We start from the raw sequence: 23860 nt of genomic DNA on the forward strand, positions 1-23860 counted from the left end.
GTTTCATAGTTTAAGTATTTTGTAATCAGTAATTATTGCTAATGTGTTTACATGGTTTAATGTGTAATTGGTAATGTGTTTATACAGGTTTTAATATGAATTGTTGTGGTTTTGTGATTGTATATAAATTGTAGTTAGAGTTTGTAAAAGATGAGTTGAATTTAGCTAGATAAGATAAAAGACAAATAAAAAAATAGTATTTTCATTGTTGTACTTTATGAAAGAATATTACATGTTCTTAAAAGAACAGAGCAATAATAAATTTGTAGAAAATCAATTATCAATTTTTGTTCATTTTACACAGTATTTTATCAATAAAGACTCATTAGAAATGGATTTCATTAGAGTCTTTATTAATGAAACACTGCGTGAAATGAAAAAATAATTGATAAGCAATTTTTTAGTAATTTAATTACACAAAATTATTAACTTATTTCCTAAATAGAAAATAGAAAAGAAAAAAAAGTCAATCATTTAAAGCCTTATATAGGGGTAGGAACCCTTCAGTTAATCAGCCTAAAATAATTTTATTTTCTTGCTCTTGTTTGTAGAAACTTTGTAGAAATATCATAAAATATTTATTATTAATATTATAACTATTATATTTTTTGTTTAATGAAAACTATTATTATTATGAAAATGCAAATAATCATCATTAATTATTATAACTTATCATTATAATTTTTTTAATATGCATTTTACACACTTCTCCATTTTTTCAAAATGGAAAAAAAAAAAAGATTTTAGGCCATTTAACTTTAAGATCACCTATAGGGGCTTAATACATTCAATAACAGAGGGTTTTTAGGCAATTTATGTACATTTGTAAAATAAAAAAAAGTTAAAAAACTTTATTTTATTCTGTATCAAAAAAAAAATTAAATAACAACAAAAATACATTAGCAAATATTATACTTTTGGTAATAACAGTATAATTCATACATGTTAATATAATTTCTTAAAATCATTATACTATACTATTATATATAATACTTATATTAGTATTGTATATTAAATACAGTACCTACATATAATACTAATATAACACTTAAATTATATTATGCATAACTTATAAAATACTGTATATTATATGCATTAATACTATTATAATATGTATTATAACAAAAGTGATATTATATAATTAAAACCATAACAGTATAGTATTATAATAATTATAAGAATATGTATATATCTATAAACGATTATTACAATAACAATAATTTACTAAAGCAACTGCAAATTTTGCTAATTCACATAACGCTTTCGGCGCTCAGTAATGCTAAACATCACTTTAGACATATTTTTGTATATTTTTATTTTTATTATTCCTATTATTATTGTTATTATTATTATTTTACATCTTTTGTTATGATTTAGTTTAAGACATAATGGAAGTTGCGACGAAGTCGTGTTAACTCATAAATGAAAAAACTATAAATCTTTGTTATTTTAAATTTTGTATTAATAAATATTAAACACAAATGTAAAATAATCCTTTGTATAAATACCAATATTAAAAGCTATTAAATGCTTTAAAGAAAATATTTTTAAAGACTTTACCAACTTTATACTAATAAACATTTGTGTAGTCATGTCCATATTGCAAAAATACAAATAAACAAATCCATAAAACTTTTTTCTGTGGAATTATTTTGCGGTCATGCCGATTAATCGCGTAGGCAATCTTTATAATAAAGTAAGATAAAATTCTTTTATTTTTGAAATACCGCCTTAAATATTTTCAAAAACGTCAGGCAATCAAATTATTTTATGATATAAATTAGGTAGTAGTATTACCTAATTTATTTAAGCAATTACACCTCCCCTCCCCTTCCTTTTCTCCTCCTCACCCCCCCCCCCTCCCCCCACAAAAAAAAAAAAAAACTTTTTTATGTTTGAGAAATGTAACTTTTAGAGATAAAAGTACGTTTATGCCTTTGTCAAATGAGGATACTTTTCATAAAGTTACAGTATCTGGCCTGGGAACTTGAAACTCTACAACTTTCACCTTCCCTATCAACAAACGTAAGGGTTCAAAGTTTTTTTTATGTTACATAATCATTAAAAATATATATAAATATATTTCTATATTTAATCATATAATCTATATTTAATAATATATGTTATATTTAATCATTAAAATATAGTAATAAATATTTTTATGAAGTAGACTGAATTTAGATGTGAATTTAATAATGAAAGTTTGTTTTTTGTTTTTTGTTTGTTTGTTCGTTTAAGGTGCTTAAGAGGACTCAAAATGCAACTTTTAACTCAAATTATTTAACTTGATATGAAAAATACATAATCGCATACTATACATTTTTTTAAATGAATTCATCTAGTTTATTCGCTCTATTTGATAAAAGAATAATTGATCTTCCGATAAATAAATATTGTAAAGTATAAACTTAATAATATTAAAATATAAATTATATATAGTTGAAAATCGAGCATTTTTCCATTATCACAAGAAATTTTACCGCCGACGCGTAATTTCTAAAAAAAATATGCTGCTTAGCAGCGTAATTTACAAGAAAAATTTGCAGCCGCCAGAAAATTTGCAGCTTTTTTAAATATTTTTTTACGATATATGTATACAACGGTTTTGTGGATTTAGTTGTCAAAGGTTAAATTTTATAATGAGTTGCTTGAACGCGGTGCTTTTCCTATAATTAACAAACCAACAAGTATAACTCAAACGTCAGCAACTTTAATTAAAAATATTATAGCAACTGATGTTTTCAATAAATCTCTTTAAAAAGGTTTTATTAAAAGTGACATCTGACAACTTACTTATTTTTAGTCTATTAATATTGACACAGTTATAACATCTCGACAAAAACAAACGTTTAAAAAACAATTTTTTACAACTACTAATTTAAAATCATTTAAAGAATAATTATCTCCGCTTTATTTAAAACAAATGAATGCCCGTGCTGACGCTAATCTAGTTTACGATATTCTTTTAAAAACGTTTTATGAAATATATGAAACTAATTTTTAAAAAATTACAGTGAATGAAAAACCTTAAAGTGTAATGTCACTATAGATTACAAAAAATCAATGAGAACCCCCTAAAATCAAACTATACATCAAATAATTAAAAACCAAACATGAAAAAAAAATAAAGTTCTCTATAAAAAACAACACTAAAGACTTCGAAAAGCAAAAAAAAAAAAAAAAATGTACTGCATTAATTTGCTTTAGAGGAATAAACTTAATTTAAAACGTACTCAGAAACTCCTAGAGAAACTCACAAGCATGCATGAATTAAAAACGAGCGCATTACCTAAAGCTAATAAAATTAATAACAAAACATCCTAAGATCAAAAGGTAATGAATTGAAAAATAATTAAACCAGTTTCTCTTAGTCTGGCCCAAAAAACTCCTATTGTGAACGACGAAATTAATTATTATGCTTTTCCAATAAATTCTTTTGAGTTTTCCTTTGAGGAATTTGATCTTTCTTTTAAAATGCTTAAGCTTAATAAATCAGTTGATCGCAATTATATTTATTGTAACGTTATTAGCCATTAAGGATATTCTGTTTAAAGTTTTACAGTGTTTAATAAAACAGGGTTTTTTTGTTGTTGTTTTTTTTTTTACCGAAAATCCGAAAATAATCAAAGTTTCAATAATACTTAAAGAAACGCGTTACAACCAATGTTTCAAATTATCTCTCAATCTTTATTAAGAAATAATTTTCTGTAAGGTATATGCTGCTTAAAGGTTATTTAGTCAACCATAAACTGTTTGCCTACAGTTATACAACTGTCTATTCCAATTTAGTAAAAATTACTTGTGAGGTTGCTCAGGGCTCTATGTTAAGATCCCTTTCCTTTCTAATTTGAATTAATGATCTCAATGAAGCCACTAACTTAATGATTGTTTAGTTTGCCTATGATACTAATCCCTTTTTATCTTATAGTCGCATTGCATCAGTATTTCAAAATATGAACATTGTGTTAAAAAAAATTTATGACTAGTTTAAAGTAACTAAATGTTGTAACTAAATGTTGATGAAACAAAAACATTTAATCTAACATGCTTTTACTTTTTTATAGACAAAATTCAAATAAGAAAAGAAGTAAATTCTAATTTATTAGAATTTACTTCTTTATCTATTAATTTTTTATCTATATTTGCACAAATAAAAAAATCTATATTTACACAAATATAAACCCCTTAGTTGGAAATATCGCATTGAATTTTCGTGCAACAAAGTTGCTTAAGGTATAGAATAAATGCGTAAAGCTAGAAATGCTTTAAATAGACACCTTTAACACAAAAATTTCTTAAAAATCCATTGCCATTTAAATTATACAAATAATGCCTGGGAATTAATTCAATTAAACTGTTACTACTTGATCGTAACAATTTTCTCATCTGATTAATTTTAAAGATAGATTTCCTCATGCCAAAAGTCTCTTTTATTTTTTTAGAGTTTCTTTATATTTTGATATTTTGTTTGTTATGAATATCGGGAAAATGCATTTCTTGTTTCTTTATGTACCTTAAAATAGATAAATAAATACAACTTAAGAAATGATAATTTATTTAGGCAACCTTTTTCTGTAATTAATTTTGAAAAGTTGTGTATTTCATTTTGAAAAGCTTTTCTTTAGACCAAAATAATTTGGAAATTTTTTGCCTATTTCTTCAAATGGGGAATTATTTTTTCTTTAAATGGGGAATTATTTTTTCTTCAAATGGGGAATTATTTTTTCTTCAAATGGGGAATTATTTTTTCTTCAAATGGGGAATTATTTTTTAGTCAAGAAAAAACTAAAATAGTTTTTTATTGAATAAAAATAGTGAAGTTCACACTCACTAAAATAATAGTGAAGTTAATCACCTCACACTCACCTTGTCATCCGTGAAAAAAAATCTGGCGCATAATCCATTTTGAAAATGAATCAATACTTCTTGGTTGCATGAATCTCCCAAAAGATGAATACAATTACAAACTTAAATAAATTTTGGCCTCTCACAGATGCAGGCCGAGATCACAGATTTCGGCCTCTATCAAAGAAGCAAAATAATTACTGCCAAAATTAAAAAACTCAACAATACTCTTGTATGGCAACTTTAATTTTAGCCACACTAATTTTAAATCATACGACGTCGGAAATTGTGTAGCAATAATTGCTCATGTCAACGCTTGAGACATAAAATTTCAAGAGCGCCTTAAAGAAAAGCAAAACCTTTGGATCACACCGGAAGTTTTGAATGCGCTACATCATAAAACTATAAAATCTAGTCTTAGCGCATTTGTTAGCGCGCTAGCCTCAGAAGCTAAAGATTGGTGATTCAACACCGCCTCAGTGCAAGCTATATAACATCGGTAAGAAAGGAGGCGTGAACTTCCTTTTAAATGATCTTCCAGGTCCTCTGTGATAAAACCGTAAAGACTTCTTGGGGCATCTAAAATAAATAAATAAATAAAATAACTAAATAAAATTAAGACCTCAACAATTAATAACTATTTTCATTTGGTTTTTGTTAATGAATTACCAGTACCTTACAAATACTCAATGGAAAATTCTTTGTTCTGCCAATCGGACTGTTGGAAATCTATGGGCTTGGACAGATTACATTCTATTTTATTAAAAAAATTTCAAATTTATTAGAATAATTAAAAGTTAAAAAGCGAATAGTTAATGATACATTTCAATTATATATTTTTTGTATTAATATGTATAAATAAATTATTAATTAAAAGTCACAAGATTACACAAACTATTATCAACCACAAACTATTATTAATAGTAAACTCGGAATCCATTTCACAACTTATTAATTCTTACACTTCAAAGCTACTATAAAGCATTTCCAATAGTTACTAAATTTATCCCAGCAAAAAACATGCAAAACCTCTAAATAACACCGGGAATCATAAAATCTTCGAAAAGAAAGCAACATTAATTCATTATAAACAAATCATAAAAATGAAACAAAATATAAAAAGTTATAAACACCTTTTTAAAACAGTACTTAAAAAAATTTGTATCTTATATAGCCAAAGGCAGATCCATAGGAAGACGGTAAGGGCGATAATTTCATAGTTACGTTTCAAAGTCATAGGTTAATAAAATGTAGGCAATATTATAACTATATATATAAATTTTTATATAAATAATTGAAAATAAATAACGATTCTTTAATTGCTAATCATACCATTTTAAATACAGACCTAAGTTTGGCATTCAGTAAAACTAGCTTTAAATCGTATTTTGAGTTTAACATTTATTTATAAAAAACACGTAAAATTGTTATACCTTGTACACCCGGTATACATACACCCAGTTTGTTTAAACTGAAATAAAATAATAAAAAATAAACTTATAGCAAAATTTAAATTTAACAAGAAGTTGAGTAAAAAGTCTTTATTTCAATATAATAAAATTTAAAATTATCTGAAATTAAGATTTAGTATTTATACAATCTACTCAGCAAACATTCTAAAGCGAAATTTCAGTGGACATGTATAGGCATTTCCAGCGGTCCAATGTAGTTTTGCTCATCAGTGGGAAAATTACGTAGTGGGCTATTAGTGGCAGCCACCAAAAATGGCAAACCGATGACTAGCAACTAACCCAGCAAACATGGTATAGCGGGTTTTCAGTGGACCTATATAGGCATTTTGAGCTGACCGCTGTAGTTTTGCTTATCGGTTACATAGTAAACCATTATTGGCAGCCGCCAAAAGTGGCTAGCCGATAACTAGCCACTATTAACATGTCGGAAAATAATCGGCTTTCCATTGAAAGCGGCTGCCACTAATGGTTCACTAAGGAACCGATAAGCAAAACTCCAATGAACCGCTAAAAAATGCCTATATAAGTCCACTGCAAATCCTATGTCAAAAATAATATGTCAAAAAGTTATCGGCTGGCCATTTATAGCGGCTGCCACTAATGGTCCACTAAGTGACCGATAAGCAAAACTCCAATAAACCGCTCAAAATGCCTATATAGGTCCACTGCAATTCCACTAAAACAGTGTTTGCTGGGTAGAAAACAAAGGGTAGGGTTGAAGAGAAAAGAGACATTTAATTAAAGACTTAAAAAGTTGCGGGTTGTATGAGTCAGAAAAACACAAAGATTGGTGACAGTTTTGAAATTTTGTTAATATGCAAGGAAATTAACTAGATAAATAAAAAATTTTATAGTATGGAGAGACAAATACAGTAAAAGGATGCAACTTTGTTGAATGAAAAGCCGAGTCAGAATGAGTTTTGGTTGATTGAACTAGAGATGATAGCTCATTTGAGCAGAGACTATGATAGTGTTTGTAGAAAAAAGAAAGAGATGCAAACCTACAAGTATGGGAGAGACTTGAACTTGGCTGATAAAACTACATTACAATACACTTTTGGACCTTGTCTGAGAATTAGATGGTACTATTAATTATTAAAATATAAAAAATCCAGAATATTTATCTCCTATATCTATACTCTGCCTGAAATGAAAAGGAATTGTCAGGTATAGATGAAAAATTATATATAGAGATATCATACTGCTAAAGCATTATTATATATATTTGATAATAGATAACATCTCCAGAACATTTTGCACTAATATGTTTAATTTATTGAATCATCTGAAGATTATTTGTTACCGGAAAATAAAATTCCTGATTTAAAAGAATTTAAATCAAAAGTATATGTCAAAAAATAAGCATATTATCAAAAAATAAAATTGATAGTCAAGATGGTGTACCAAATATGATTGATTTTTCCATTGATTTTAATGTTTTTTTTTTAATATAATTTTATTTAGATACCCCAAGAAGTCCTTACCGGTCTTATCACAGAGCACCGCGGATGAAGATTTAATTGGAAGTTCACGCCTCCTTCCTAACCGATGTCACAAAACTTGCCCTGAGGTGGTGTTGGAACCACGGATCCTCAAGCGAATTCAGTGATACAAATTCTAAACCCAAACCAGTGTATGTAATTTGTTAAGAACTAGTAAAAGTCACTGTTAAGCCCAATTTAACAAGGACATTAAACAATATACTACTAATTCTAAGACATTCCGGAAAATGCTTAAATGGGACCGATGGATATTTTCCCTTAAAAATAGAAAAATAAATGAGCAAGAAATACAAGTTTTCTTGACTTCCCGATCTTTGCGCAAAGTAGTCGGACAAATTATTGTTTAAGTTTTTTTAAGATTTGTGTAATGTTTTTATTTAGGGTACTTAAAGTATTTTCTAGAATTTCTCATATAGTTTTGCGTTTTTGTATTTTTTTTTTTCAAAGTTTCGTAAGTTTTTTGTAATTTTCTTTCAAATGATTTTTTTTTTTTGATTTTGAATTGATGTTGTTTTTGAATGTTTTTGAATTTTTAAATGATGTTGTTGTTTTTATGGCTTACACTTTAAAAATTTTCGTACTAAACTTTTTAAACCTAAATTGATGTTTTAATAAACAACTTACTTCCAAATAACCGATATTTTGTTTGGTTTTGTACATATATAACCTTCTGTGATATATTATTAGCTTTTCTGATTTAATCGGTAACCTAATCATATATGATGGTGGGAATAAATTAATCGAAATGTATCTCTGTAAAAAGATAAACTTATTATAACTTTAAATTTCACCGAAATCCAGCGATAGCATACATGCAAACTAACCAAAATTTTAACTCTACGGCGTAAGTGCGAATTGGCATAAGTTCGTCGACAGAGTTTGAAAAATTTGGCATAAGTGCAAATTGGCATAAGTTCGTCGACAGAGCTTGAAAAATTTGGCATTAATGCGAATGGACATAAGTGTGAACTAGCATAAGTGCGAACTGGCATAAGTACAAAGCAGTTGCAAAAACTGGCATGCAAAATCATCTATAATTTGATCGTAGTTTACCTTCTTTGCTATTTCATTCTCAATTGAAATAATAGCCAAAACTGGATAAGCGTTTTTGTCCCATGGTTGATCGCAAGTAATTTTTGATTAATGTAAGTTTACTAAAACTTTTTTCACATGTTGAAACTGTCACTGGAAGTGTAAGAAAAATCCTGAGTGAAACTTCAATGTTCGGATATGCATCTGTTAAAGAGTACGAGTGTATGAATTGCAATATTTCAATTGGATTAGCACATTCCAAATTTTCCATCATAGCTTTTGCCTGAAACTTGAAACTCTCAATCTTAGCTTCCAGTTTTAAAGAATCCAAATCATTTTTGTACTTCTGGGCTAGGCTAAATGCTTTTTGCTTAAGTTCTTCAACAGTGTTAAGAGAGATTTGTTTTCCGGTGAGAAATAGAAAGTCAGATGATACTTTGGACATTGCCTCAAATTGCCATTGCATTTGTGTGATAATGCTGTCAAACACTCAGTTGCATTGAATGACAAAGTCTTGTTCTGTTTAGATTAAAATGCCATTATCATCAGCCTCATCAAACATCATACGCTTGACTTTTCTTTTCATTTAATTGGAAAGTCTGTGTCAATGTCAATTGTTTTTGCTGTTTGTTTGGCAGATTCTATGATGTCTTTTACTCCTCTTTTTCTGAAATACTGGATGGCCGAGACATGCGATGCAAGGCAAAAAAATTTCAATGTCAATTAAAATTTTTTTGCCTTGCATTGCATGATTTTCTCTGTCAATTAATGTAAGAATTTTAGTCCACAGGTTCAACAAACAAAGAAATTTAAGATTGAACAATTTTGTTAGGTCTTTTGCACCAGCAACAGTTTCATGGTTTGAAGTTGTTTTTGTACTCATGTCTTGTAAAACACTATAAACTTCCACAACTTAATTGTTTAGGGAAGCAACTGCTTTTATTTTGATGACCGTCTTGTTTCACAGTGACCCTTTAATGAAATTGGGAGTTCTTTCATCAGGTTTTCCCATCTTGATGTAGAATTGGAGAAAAATGTGAATATTTTTTGAATAGATCCAAAGAATGTAACCGTAAGAGGTGAGACTTCAGCAGCATGAATGCCAACCAAATTAAGAGTATGGAGTGCACATGGTACAAATGATGCTAGTCCATTGATATTAATAATTTGTGCTTGAACTCCTTTGTATTTTTCAGCCATATTTGCTTTATTGTCATAGCCCTGTCCTCTGCAATCTGCAATATTTAATCCATCAATTTTCAGTTTTCCTAGGATTTCTTCTGCAATGTCATTTCCAGTCTTTTGATGACTCTCTATAAAATCCACGAAACTTTCTTTTATTGAGCACATTCTATTTTTTATAAAAACATATCTTATCACTTCACTCAGCTGTTCTTTATGAGAAACATCAGGTGTATAGTCAAAAAGCAAGGAATAATATTTTTCATTTATAATCCGTGCGAGGATTTCTCCTTTAAATTTTTCTCCCACAAGTGTAATTATTTCATTTTGAATTTGTGGTGAAAAATATGAGACTGCAGCTTTTTTGCCTTTTATTGTTGCAATATGGTCTGCTAATAGAGGATTGTAATAACTAATCAACTCTAGGATACTTAAAAAGATTCCACCTTTTTGTTCCCCTATTGCATGATTACTGCCTCTTAGAGCTAAATTATTATTTGCACAGAATAATATGGCATCAACAATAACTTTCGGTTTATTGTTCTCTGAATCAGTCACTAAATCCTTTAGAAATATCAGACAACTTATTAGATTTTGTTGAGGAAAACAGCACACAACAAAAACAGAATGTTGCATCTTTTAAATTGCTATAAAGCAACCATTGCCTTTTCACCAGTTAGCTATTGGCAAGCATCTTTTTGCACCGCTTTGAACTGAAATGTCTTATTTTTGTATCAGAAGAAGAAGTTGATGGAAAGGTTTCTTTGGTTTCCTGCTCAGGCCCATTTTCAATTAAAAAGCACCTCACTCGATCGAAAACACTCAAAATTTGTGTTTGGAATATCTTTTTTTCCTTCTTCTTTGAGATTTGATGGTTGAAAGTTATTTTTTTATCACATACAAAAAAATCCTCAGCAAGTCCTTTGTCTATCTCAGATGAAATTTGGAAAAACTTAGTTTTGTTTAGATCTTGATTTGATAACGGCGAGAAGACTGAATTTCATTAATATCTTGATTGGATGAATTCATAAAAGCCTGCATTTGACATGGATTTGTTTTAGTTGAATCTTCTTTTTCAGTTAAATTTTCGTTTTTGGGATGAACTAACAAAACTATCAGCGTCATTCACAAACCACTTTTTTTTAATTTTTCCTGTTTCTTTTCATTTTCTTCTCTTTGTCTTTTTTGTTTTTTGTAATATGCTCCTAATGGATGCATCATACCGTCCACATCGTAGTCAATATATATATTTTTTGAGTTGCCCTAAGAAGTCTTTACGGTCTTATCACAGAGCACTGCGGATGAGCATTTAATTGGAAATTCCTTTCTAACCGATGTCGCAAAACTTGCACAGAGGTGGGGTTTGAACCACGGATCCTTTATTTCTGAGGCAAGTGTGCCACGGCTGCTCTAATATAAAATTAATCAGCAGTTTACTGAGCACTAAAACTAAGCATTCGGATTCACAACTAAAATTTGAATTTTATATGTTTCGTGTATTGCTAGTACAAAGTGTTTGCGTTCATATAAAATTTTCTGTACATAACTTTTACTAACTTTATTCGAAGCATTTTTATTTCTTATTTTAAGGTTTTTCTTTACTTATTCCTTACATCAATACATTTTAGTAAGTAGTAGAAATATTATACATATTGTCTATCTTTTAGAATTATGCATAAAAAAATAATTTATATCATTATTAACTTTATATAAACTTGAAAGGCTTCGGTGGTCGTTGTTGAAACCGCAATTTATCAGCGGTTCGGATATTTGTACCCGAAGCGGGTAATCAAAATAATATTTAGAACACCCGCTTGAAATGTGTTGATTTATTACAATCAGTATAAAAAGTGTAAAGAAAATTTAGAATTACTTTAAAATATATGGAATAATGAACTTACCATGACTCGTATAATATGGGTCATGGCAAGTCCGCATCGACTCATTCTATACTTATTTTTTATATAGTCGTTTTATTTCAAGTCTTTTTGGTTAGGGATCATCCATAAATAATGTCAGTGTTTTTTCTCAATTTTTCGACTCCCCCTCCCCCCTTTGTCAAACTGTCAATTTTTGGCCAACCCCCCGTTATATATGATGTCAGTTTTTGTGTACTCCCCCTCTAAAAACAATAAAAATGATTAAAAACCATTGATTTTTTTTCTGACTAAATTATACATTTATATAATATTAGATCTCATCAAATTATATTATATAATAGTCGATATTTCATTAAATAATCAACTAAGCAAATAGTATTATATATCTTTAATATAATCTTCCCATGGATTGTTAAAGTGATTATCGATTGAAACAATAGGTAGTGAATGCTCTCCGCGCTTTAAAAGGATACCGTATTCTTGAGGTACAATCAAATTAGTTGCGTCAACTTCGTTTTCATCTAACCATTCAGTAGTTTCCGAACTCTTCTGCAAAGCGATGACTGCCAAAAATTCTGTCTGACGCTTGGCAGCGATACGAACAGGTTGGACCCTTTTGATTAGAGGGAGTGTTATAGCAGAAGAATGAATAGAAGCGTGTTTTTTCAACATAGCTTGACAGGCAAAGTAGATATTGCACTTTTTACAGATTCTATCAGCTAGGCTAGACTGAATTGATAGATAAAACACATCATACGGCAAAATTGGAAATCCTTTGGAAGTACGAGGAAGAATACTTTCAATTTTTGATGCGATGAGCATAAAGACGGATAATGGAAACAATTCTTTTGCTCCTTCTGAGACATCTACTGCTTTAAGCCTGGTTTGGTTGACAGGGACAGGTGGCGGAAGAAATCTTGCTCTATTTAGAGTAAAGTAAGAGCTTCTAATAGTCCGACAATAAGTACGATTTTCACATTTCACAATTTGAGTAAAATGTTGACTTGTATGAAGATAATCGGCAATCCAACGTTGATCTTGTAATAAAAGGCTCCTTGACTCTAGCTCTGATTTTTCTGGATCAATATACTCTGCAATGGTTGGATAACCGTCAATTTGTAGATCAGATCAAATATCAGCCAAAGCCTGTTCAGCAAAACCAAAGTTCTGTTTTTCTAAATTTTTATCTATTGTCCTGCTTGATTTAAAAAGATATGTTGGTTATTATAGGTTAAACATTATATTAATATTTTTACAAATTAACTTTTGTCAATGTAATTACCTTGAGAATCAAGATGAACTCCGTAATGTTCGTGCGGAAGAATCACCCCAGATAATTCTTTATTTAGAGGTGCCATTTGTCGCTCAGCTCTGTTGAATGCACTGCGGCCTGGAGCGTTCGTCATGATGAAAAGAGCGTCAAGGTTATTCTTCAAGAAATGGTGAATCCCGATTTCAAATACTTTCTGGTATCTGGGATTTTCGTCGGGTCCTATATCGACGCTAAACACAACGATAGGCTTAACCATATTAGTTTGAGGATCTCTGGTAATAGAGTCGAATTCTTTGATATCCAAGAGCCGCTGAAGCTCTAATTCATGAGCAAAGGCGGTCAAGGATGCGTGTTTTCCTGATCGAACAGCAATGTAGGTAGGTCTAGAATAAGTAACAGCATCTGTTTTTCCGAGACCATCTTTTTTGATCGTAATTCCAGCGTATACAGATGGTATAAGCTTGTGTTCAGCAGCCACGACCCAGTCGTGGTCCGAGAGAGTTACCCGGTACTCCAAATGCATCAACAACGGCGCCTGTTTTTTGGCTGCTGTGATTCCAATTGAAACTCTTGCCTTGTCGTTTTGGCTAATGAAACACACTTCATCTGGCCCTAAAATAGAACAAACTTCTTACACATATTTTATAGTTGAACTGTAAAAGAGTCCGTCAACATGTTTTAAATGAGATTCATTCTGAGGACTGATCAATCTAACAGGGACTGTTTTGACGTGCCTTTTGCCGTCTAATGTTCCGTAACTTCTCGGAAGTAGACGAGTATAGAGGACGCTCTTGCTGATTGCAAATCCAATTTTGTTCATCTCGGATGTCAATTCGTCGAGAGTTTTAATGCTCAAAACAATAAAGAAATATATTTGGATATAATTAACTTTTTTACAGAAAACGGGACTTATTTCGTAAATTATATTCAAATCAAATCTTGAAATTAGTTTTTAACATTTCAAGGATATTTACAATAGTGCAAGTACTAATTAAGAGTAAAACTCTAACAAATACTATATTAACAAACATAGCTAAACTATCATTACCCAAAGAACCTCTGACCGACGTCTTTCATCAGCGGACGAACCATGGAGAGCGATATCCATAATCGCCTTTAAAAGAAGAGGTTGATCTACTTCTAATGACGGTCGACCAGGTTTCTTTCTGATTTTTAGTTTTTTTTTTATTTCTTGATGCTCCAAGCAGATTTCCTCCATTCTAGCTTTTTTCAGTTCTCTAGTTTTCTTCTGTTGAGCTTGATCATACTTCTTTTTGGCCAGTTCTTTACATAGATGAGCTAGTTTCTTCTTTTTCTTTTTCAAATCATCATTTTGAGCTTCAGCAATGAATCCACTTCTCTTTCTAGTCTTCAGTCTAGCAACTTCACAATTTAAAGCTGCAATCTCAGATTTGAGTCAATCTTGAGCCACTGTTCTTGCATTTTTTGTGGCCAACAAACTGAAAGTTAATTTACTTTGTTGATCATCAATAACAGATCCTTCATTGCGGGGCTCAACAAACTGTGAGGAATTCTTGTTAAATTCAAGTGGAGTATACGTGGGGGCAGACTGTTTTGGAGTATTGGCCCAAAATGATAATTGCTTGTTCTTGAACTTCATTGCCTTTTCATTAAATAAATTGATTAAATACATTGATTAAATTGCACTTTTGATTCAAGATCCTTATGCACCAGTTTCTCTTCTTTTAATGAATTCCATATACTATGGACTTCTTTCTGGATATTAGTCTTTTTTTTAGCGGGATGAGCATTTCCATACGAGACCATCAATAAGTTAAGTAATGCGGTTTATCCACATTTTAATATTGATTTATTGGTATTGTTTACATCACAATCAGAATAATGATTTTGCTCATCGTTAACGCAAGCTTTTTAAAAGAATTTCTTTAACCCGCTTGGGAGAAATTAGCGTTTTGAATTTTCAATAGACTTTATGTGTTTGCATCACGTTTTACAATCAACTAGAGAGAAATTAGAGTTTCGTATTTGAAATAACGACAATTTAATTTTAAAAAATGAAAAATTTATGAGTTTACTTTTATGAGTTTACTTTGAACCACATTTTATAATCCGCTAGGGAACGAATAACGATTGTGAATTTTATATACAAAAAGTTAATACTTCTAACATAATTTGATTCGCAGCAAATGATAATATATTAATAAAACGATAGTAGTTTTTATTAGTAGATGTAAATACCGTTAAAATCTGCTCATTAAAACTAAAAAAATAGTTTAAATTGACATCATTTTGGCCTCAACACCCCCTTCCTCATTGTCAATTAGTTCAAACTTTCCAGCACTCCCTCCCCCCCTATATTTACTGACATCATTTATGGATGACCCCTTTGTGGTAAAAAATAAAAATCTGTCAAATCTTTGTTTTGAGTTAATCATTAATGTTCAATACTTTCTAACTTCTTATTGTAAAGTTGTAAACAAAAAAACAAAAAACGGGCTCAGACTAATAAATCTATCTCTTTATTAAGTTTCTATTAAGTTTTTATTAAACTTTTCTCCAGACTATCCGCAACTTATTAAGACTCTCGCCCCGTTTACTAATTTTGAAAAAAAATAAAAAAAGTTGTCTCTTTAGTTTAGCGTTAAACGCGTAGACTCAATTAATTACTTTAGCGCATTAATAACTTAAGCATATCTATCGTGACATATGCGGAAAAAATTTTCACCGCTGTTTTAATATTTATTGAAATTTTAGGCTTTTTTAAAAACTCACTCCTTTTTGTTTATTATAGTATACAATATCTATATGTATATTATGTATATAACATTAATAGGGCTTTAAAAATGTACTTTTTTGTTATTTATACATATTTTAGTTTCATATCTTTTCATATCTTAGTTTCAAACTAAATTTGTCATAATTGCAGTAACGTTACATAACAATGTTTTTGAAAATTAACTCAAAAATGTCTTTAAAAAAGAAATTGTCATGTGCGGAAGGGAATTGTCTTAAACAACTAAAGGAAAAATTGAAAAGGATAGATACGATCTGCACGATTAATTCTTTCTACGTAAGAAGTGTTGTCTTATTAACACCGAGGAAGAGCATTTAATTAGAAAGTTCACACCTCCTTCTTTACCAATGTAGCAATTTAGGCTAGAGCCGGCGTCGAACCTGGGACCTCTTCTAAGACCTTGGTTCTAAGTCAGAACTCTAACTACTTCAACATCTAGTGGCTTTGACAGTGCTTTTAATAGTGCATCTCTTGCTGATCCTATCACTACTAGTGCTAATTCTTTTATTAGCTCTGCATCTATTGCTACTTCAGCAATTATGAGCTTGATGTAATGTTTTATACAGGTTTTACTATATAAATTTTGTTTCTTACTTTCTTCAACTTTCCGCATCACGTACGCATATATTATGTTTGAAGGCAATATTTTACTTCATACCATAAAAAACATTATTAAATAATAAATTACAGACAGAAAATTTACGTGAAGGTACAAGAAATTACGTGAAAAAATTACCACTCACAATTAATCCGTTTTCACTACTAATCCGTTGGTTAAACTAACTTTTACAGGATTATTTTAAATACTATTATATTATTATTTATATTATCCTATTTTATTTGACTTATATTATCCTATTTATTTGCACCAGCCACTGAGAGCCTCATGCTTTAGCAGAAGTTCAACGGTCCCCTCCAATCAATCAGAGAGTGTTGGTTTCTTATCAAGACACAAATAACCAGTAATATCATCAGTGAGCAATGCCACCTTAGATGTGAGAATTTCTTGGTGATCGTTAATGTCAATTAAAAATAGGGCCAAGAATAAAACCTTGAGGAATCCTTGAAGTTAAGGAAATAAAGAAGAGTGCTGTTCATCGAGGACAACTTTTACTCTACGATTGGTAAGAAAGGATTCAATAATCTTAAAGTTTTTACCTGATACACCATAAGAAGAGAACCAATGGGAAGACTATATTTTATCAAAGAGTTTAAAAATACCGAGAGCAATAGCTATAACCTCTCCATCTCTATATAATACATAATAAAACGTATTGGATATTAGCTTTAATAAATCAGTAGTAGAACAAGAAAATAAAAATCCATATTGATGATCGGAAAGTAAGTTATTAGATTCAAGATGAGAGATTAAGTGTTAATTAAAGACTTAAAAATCATGCCTATTATAGTAAAAAGGCTAATAGGAAAATGATAAGACGAGTCAGATCGCTTTCCAGAAACTTTGAAATTAGAGATAGCAGATTCTTGCTATCTCTACTTTCAAAGTTTCTGAAAGTAGAGATAGCAGATTTCTGAAAGTAGAGATAGCAGAGTCTTGTTTCCAGCAGGCTGGAAACAAGACTCTGATAAGCACTTATTAGGTATAGACAACAAGTATAGACGGAAGTATAGACGACAGCTCTGGAGAACGCTTCTGCAAGACTATAACAGGAATGTTGTCCGGACCACATGCTGTAGAAGAGTTTAAGCAGGAAATCACTTTAGATACAAAAGCTGAAGAGATTTGCATCCCATGTACAACATTTTCATGCATTGGGCCACAGATACACAGATCTCCCATATAAACGCTTGAATCATTGGTTGTTTAAACTTTATAACCTTTTTTTGCTTAAAATAAATTATAACGTGAGCAATACAGCTATGAATACAGAGTATTTGAGACTTTAAAGTAAAATTATGGAACCCTAAAAACATGTTATATTGCTCTATACTTTTTTTTTTTTTTTTCGTAAGTTTTTGTTTACATTTGACGTAATATATACAAATTACATATTTTTTTCAAATACAAACAAGGCTTCTAAAAGAAGATCAAATGATCTTATCGTCAGAAGCCTTTTACAAAACAGAGTACGTAAAGTATTATAAAAACGCCTTTTTACAATAAGAGAACGTAAAAAATTAACGTAAAAATATTAAGATAGATAGATTAGATAAATAGAAACAAATTGTCAACTAGTATAAAACAAAGATTGAACATACATTTCAAAATTATTATATATCATAAGACAAATTAAAAATATTCTAAGATATTTTCAATAGAGAGAATGAGATCTTTTAATTTAATTTTAAAAACAGAATAAGTTACGGGTAAGCCGAAGTTAGGCAAAATAATTTTTTTCCAGAGATGAGCTGCACGATACGTGATACAGAATTGATTGAATTTTGTTCGACAGTGGTTCATTTGAATAGTTATTATTCTTCATGTTAAACTTGCTTAAAGGTTTCAAAATAAAAAGGTCTTTAAAAATTAAAGGAGATAAACCATACTTCCACATATAAGCAAAAGATAAATTTTTATATACGTTTAGTTTATAAATATAGAGGATTTTCATTTGATTGAAAAATATTGAGGAATTTGAGAACCGATCCGCAAAATTAATTACACGGATCGCATGTTGACGGCGATGGAGACATTGTAACTTGTTTTGATCAGTACTACCCCAGGCAATAATTCCATAACTTATATAACTATGAATAAAAGAATAATAAAGTTTAGTTAAATTATTTTTATCTAAATGAGTACGCGCCTTATATAGAATTCCAATACTTTTTGAAACTTTTGAGCAGAAATAGTTAATATGATGTTTCCGTGTGATGTTCTCGTCAATGAAAACCCCCAGGTATTTAGTTACAGAATCTCTTTTTATTTCATTATGGTCAATAATTTTTTTTGGTAAATTTTGAGTTAGAGAACGTTTTTTGGAGAGCGGGTGGAAAAAAATCCATTTTGTTTTGTTTATATTTAATGTTAATTTGTTACTTTTAAACCATTTAGATATGTTTTGAAGTTCTTTGTTCATAACGGAGAATAGTAGGTAGATGTCACTGTTAGAGAGAAATAAGTTTGTGTCTTCAGCAAACATAATACTTAGAAGATTTGATGCTTTATGCAAGTCGTTGATATATATTAAGAACAAAAGAGGGCCTAAGATGGAACCTTGCCGAACACCACAGGAAACATTTAAAAACTGTGTATGATTAAGTTCATGACAAGAAACAAATTGTTTTCTGTTGGATAAATAACTTTGAAACCATTTACTAACTCTTTCATTTAATCCGTAATAATTAAGTTTATAAAGCAAAATATCATGATCCACAGTATCAAATGCTTTTGAAAGATCGATAAAAACTCCTAATGTAAATTGAGATTTTTCAAAAGAATTGGAAATCTCACGTACCAACTAAATAATTGCATGCTCGGTTGAGTTATTCTTCTTAAAGCCAAACTGATTGTTGTATAATAAATTATTTAAACTAAAATAATTAAATACTCTATTGAACATGATTCTTTCTAGTATTTTTGAAAATATAGATAAGATAGAGATAGGCTGGTAATTACTAATGTCAGATTTGTCACCACCTTTAAATAGTGGAATAACTTTAGCAATTTTCAATTGATCAGGAAAGACTCCTTGTTCGATTGATGATTTAAAGACTTTAAAAAGAATATATTTTAATTGTTCAAAGCAATCTAAAATTATGTTACCATTGATTTCGTCCGGTCCAACTGCTTTATTTTTTTTTTAGTGTTTTAAAGGCTTTTTCGAACTCATCAAATACTAACTCTTTAGATAACTCATCCGAGTGAATGCAATTATCCATCGGTACTAGAAAATCTTTAAATGACGTTTCAGAGTTAGGAATTAATTTAGATAGTTTAGGGCCAATTTCAACAAAGAATTTGTTAAATTCGTGAGCTATTGTTTGAGCATTAATTATATTATTGTTATCTACTTTGATCATGTGTGACAGGGAACCTGAGCATGGCTTTGATTTACTGATAATTTCTTTTATTATTTCCCAGGAGCATTTACAAGTATTTTTGGCTTTATTGAGAATTTTAGAATTGTAATGTTTTTTAAGTTTTTTCGAACTTTTTCAAAAAGATTTTTGTAGTCTTTGTATATTTTCTCATTGGCGAATGATTTGTTTTTTAGGTATTTTATGTATAATTTCTGCTTAACTTTTGATGATTTTTTTAAACCTTTGGTTTGAAAAATACATGCTCATGTTCCACACCATACTCAAGAGATAAGTATAACGACAGATTTTTAAAACGTTTTAATTGTTAATTAAGAAATCTTGGGATTAGCTATTAGGTGGGAAAAAGTATGCAAATTCTTACAAATACACAAAAAAATGCGTTTTTGATACTATTATTTTTAATAATAAAAAGATAAAGAAACTATATACAAAATAATTCATAGAAACTCTCAAAAACAAAATAAATATAAACTTTACATTACAATTTAAACATTAACAATAAACAAACTATACAAACATTACATTTATAAACAATAATAAATTAAATAATTTTTTAAAAAACATAAATTGTCAATAGCTACCACTTAACGATGACCGAATTTTGGTAATAAAAAGACCTGCCGCCATAAAAGCTTATTCCGACTCGACTAATGTCGGTGGGATAATTAATGGAGCATTATATAATTTGTCTAAATTATTTGTTCGTATTTTCGTTGCATCAAAAGTAGCCATTTCTTTTGTAATGTTTTAATCGTCATATTATACATCTTCTGGACTCTCAATTAAATTAACATTCGTAATGACAGCATCCAATTTTTGATAAACTGTTAATTCAGATGCAGTCGATAAATTTGGTTCGATCATAAAGGTGTTTCAATCCTATCATTACTGCATACTAATTCTTCAAAATCAGCGGGAGTACCACCACCATCAATACCCTCAACAATTAGCTTAGAAAGTAATTTTTAAGCCGTAGTTTGAAGGACTGATTCGTGTTTATAACTTGATAGATTATTTAAATATTTTAGAATGCCGACTAAATTTTTATTCCGTCTTTCGACAATCCTCTGTTGCACAAAACGCCTAATATAAAACTTATACACCCTCTGCATCAAGTAAGGATGCATGGCGTTGGCCAAGTTTTTCAATTCTGAATTTTATTGGTTTCAACACCGTTACTACAGTTTGAACCACTAAATACTCCTTCTTCAAAATATTGTTAATACTGTTGTGCTTAAAATCTATCAATGCTTTTAATATACATGTTTTTAATGCAGTAAATTGCTCCAACATTTCAAGAAGACTATTCCACCTGTCAATTATTGGGTCTTTTGATTTGTTTGTGCAATGTTGTCTAACTATTCACCAGTCTCTCAATGTCTCTTAACTTAAATAGATCTTTGTTTTGGCTTGACTGTAAATCCACTGAAGTTATAAAATTGATTCTTCAGCATCGTCATACTCATTTATATTAGAATTCTGGCTGTCGGATGCATTACAATCACTTTCCAATGAATTTGAAATCACTAATTTTTTGTAGAGAATATCACAAACTGCTAAATGTAGTCCATGTGCATAACAAAGTTAGTGCTCCATCCCGCTTATTCTTTCAAATTTTTCCGAAATTCGTTTCAAGAGGGAAAAAGAAGTAAATAGTACTCAAACTTTAAGTGATTATATTTATAATATCTTTAAAAATGGTAAAAAAAAAAAAGTTAAAATAAGTTCCTAAATTCCCGGGAAATTTCATTAAAATTCCGGGATAACGGGAATTTTTCACCACCGGAATCCCGGTATCCCGTTTGAGAAGCTTAAGTTGTAATTTTTATACTAAACCTCGATAAAAAATGGCATCGTCTTATTTAAATAAAAATCATATACAAAGCACTAGATTCTAAAAAAATAACTTCAATCAAAACTTCTCAATTTAACAAACTATTCATTATCTTAAAACACTTTTTTCAGTGATTCAATTTAAAACAGAACTTAGCAATATATTTTACTAAACGACAATAACTGAGACGTTTGAATAAGAGTACTCTTTTGACAGATTTTTAGCATTATGAATATAATTATTAGATTTATTTGAAAAAAAGTTGTAAAACATTACTAATTATTATTTTAATTAATAACCCTCTGTTTGATATGTCTTTAAGGTAAAAATACAAGCAAACAAAAAATAGTTCAAAATCAAGCAAGACTTTATCAAAAAAAAAATTTATTTCAATTTACATTTAGCAATACAATATATAAACTTGGTAGAAGTAAATATAAACTTGGTACCATTAAGTTAATAATAAATTAGGATCTTTTAGCCAAAACCATATAAAACGTATTAAGCATAAGGGAGAGTGGGGTAATGGCGAACATGGTCAAAACAGCATTGTAGAAACATAAATTTAACCATTACTTTTTACCTGCTGAGAAGGGATCCTATGCTCAGTTCCAGACGTGCAGTAGTGTAATGAAGCTGCGGATGTTGTTTACTATAATTTGATTTTAACTTTTTCTGATAATTTTATGCAACTTTTTTCTTTTCTGTTGTTGTTGCATAATATAATTTTTTGACTTAGTTATTTCAATTAGTATTTTATTCGTTATTACACAACAGTGTTTGTGATTTCCCCCTGATGTGTTCGGAATTACCCCACGTAGGTAGGGTAATTCCGAACACCAATGGTTTTATTTTTGCTATAAATTTTTATTTTATAATAAGATTTTTAAAAATTGCTTTTGGAGGTTTGTGACTGAATAGTTAAACTAATTGATAAGCAATAAATATGGTCAGTTTTGTATAACTGGTGTATTTAATTTGCATTCCCGCCAAGGTGTTCGCCAATACCCTACTCTCCCCTAAAGCATACAATTTAAAGACTAAATAGACTAAATTTAAAATCTAAATTTAGATTTTACTAATTAAAGTTAATTTTACCCGAATGATTTTACTTTATTAACAATTTTATTTCAGAGTTTCAATAGATACTCAATAATTTATTCAAACTTAAAAAAGTTTGATTTGGCAAAAGGGTTTGTTTAATAAACTTTTACTTTGCAACCTATATTCATTTAGATTTGAAGGAAGATAATCTGAAAAATAATTGGCCGTTTTATAACCAAAACATAAAATCTAATACTTTATAAATATTTAGTTTGTGAATATGTGTATCTGACTTGCTTTTATCTCTTTAAGTAAAAACGATTTTGGTTTAGGGGAGAGTTTCCAAAATTGGAACAATTTTGGAAACTCTCCCCTAAACCAAAAATGGCTTAAAATGTTTCAATGTATGTTCCATGTGCTTTAATCTAAGTGTTTACAGTCCATATGTTTCAATGCGTGTCTTTTGCTTATTATTACTTATTTTATGTTTAAAAATTGGAATCACTCCTTTGATCAGATTTCTGTATAAGTGACATCATCTTAAATAAATTATTAACTTATTAAATAAATTATAAATTATTAACTTATTATAAAAAATTTTATGCTCATAACTACCATTACAATATTAGTTATTATTATTATTTTTTCATTGTAATTATTGTAAACATACTAAAATCAATTAAAAACTATTTTTAACTTTACAGTGACAGGTTATAAAATTCATTCAAAAAACTTATAATAGGATAAAAATAGCCCGGTAAATATAAAATTCTTCAAAAGGAAACTTTTGAATATTTTGTTATATCACTGCATAATCATGTTTGCATAAATTATTGAATAATTATGTTTGCAGCAACTTGTAAAATAAGTTTATTTTTTTACTTGCATTTGAACGTATTAAACATAAAAAATTGTATAAGCCACAGCAGTATAGTTGCAATCAATAGAATGTGAACATCAAATAATATCATTTTTAAAAAATAACGCAAAAAAGCTGGTGGCACATGCATTTTTT

The sequence above is a fragment of the Hydra vulgaris genome, chromosome 09, assembly GCF_038396675.1.
Source record: "Hydra vulgaris chromosome 09, alternate assembly HydraT2T_AEP".
Taxonomy (NCBI): Eukaryota; Metazoa; Cnidaria; class Hydrozoa; order Anthoathecata; family Hydridae; genus Hydra; species Hydra vulgaris.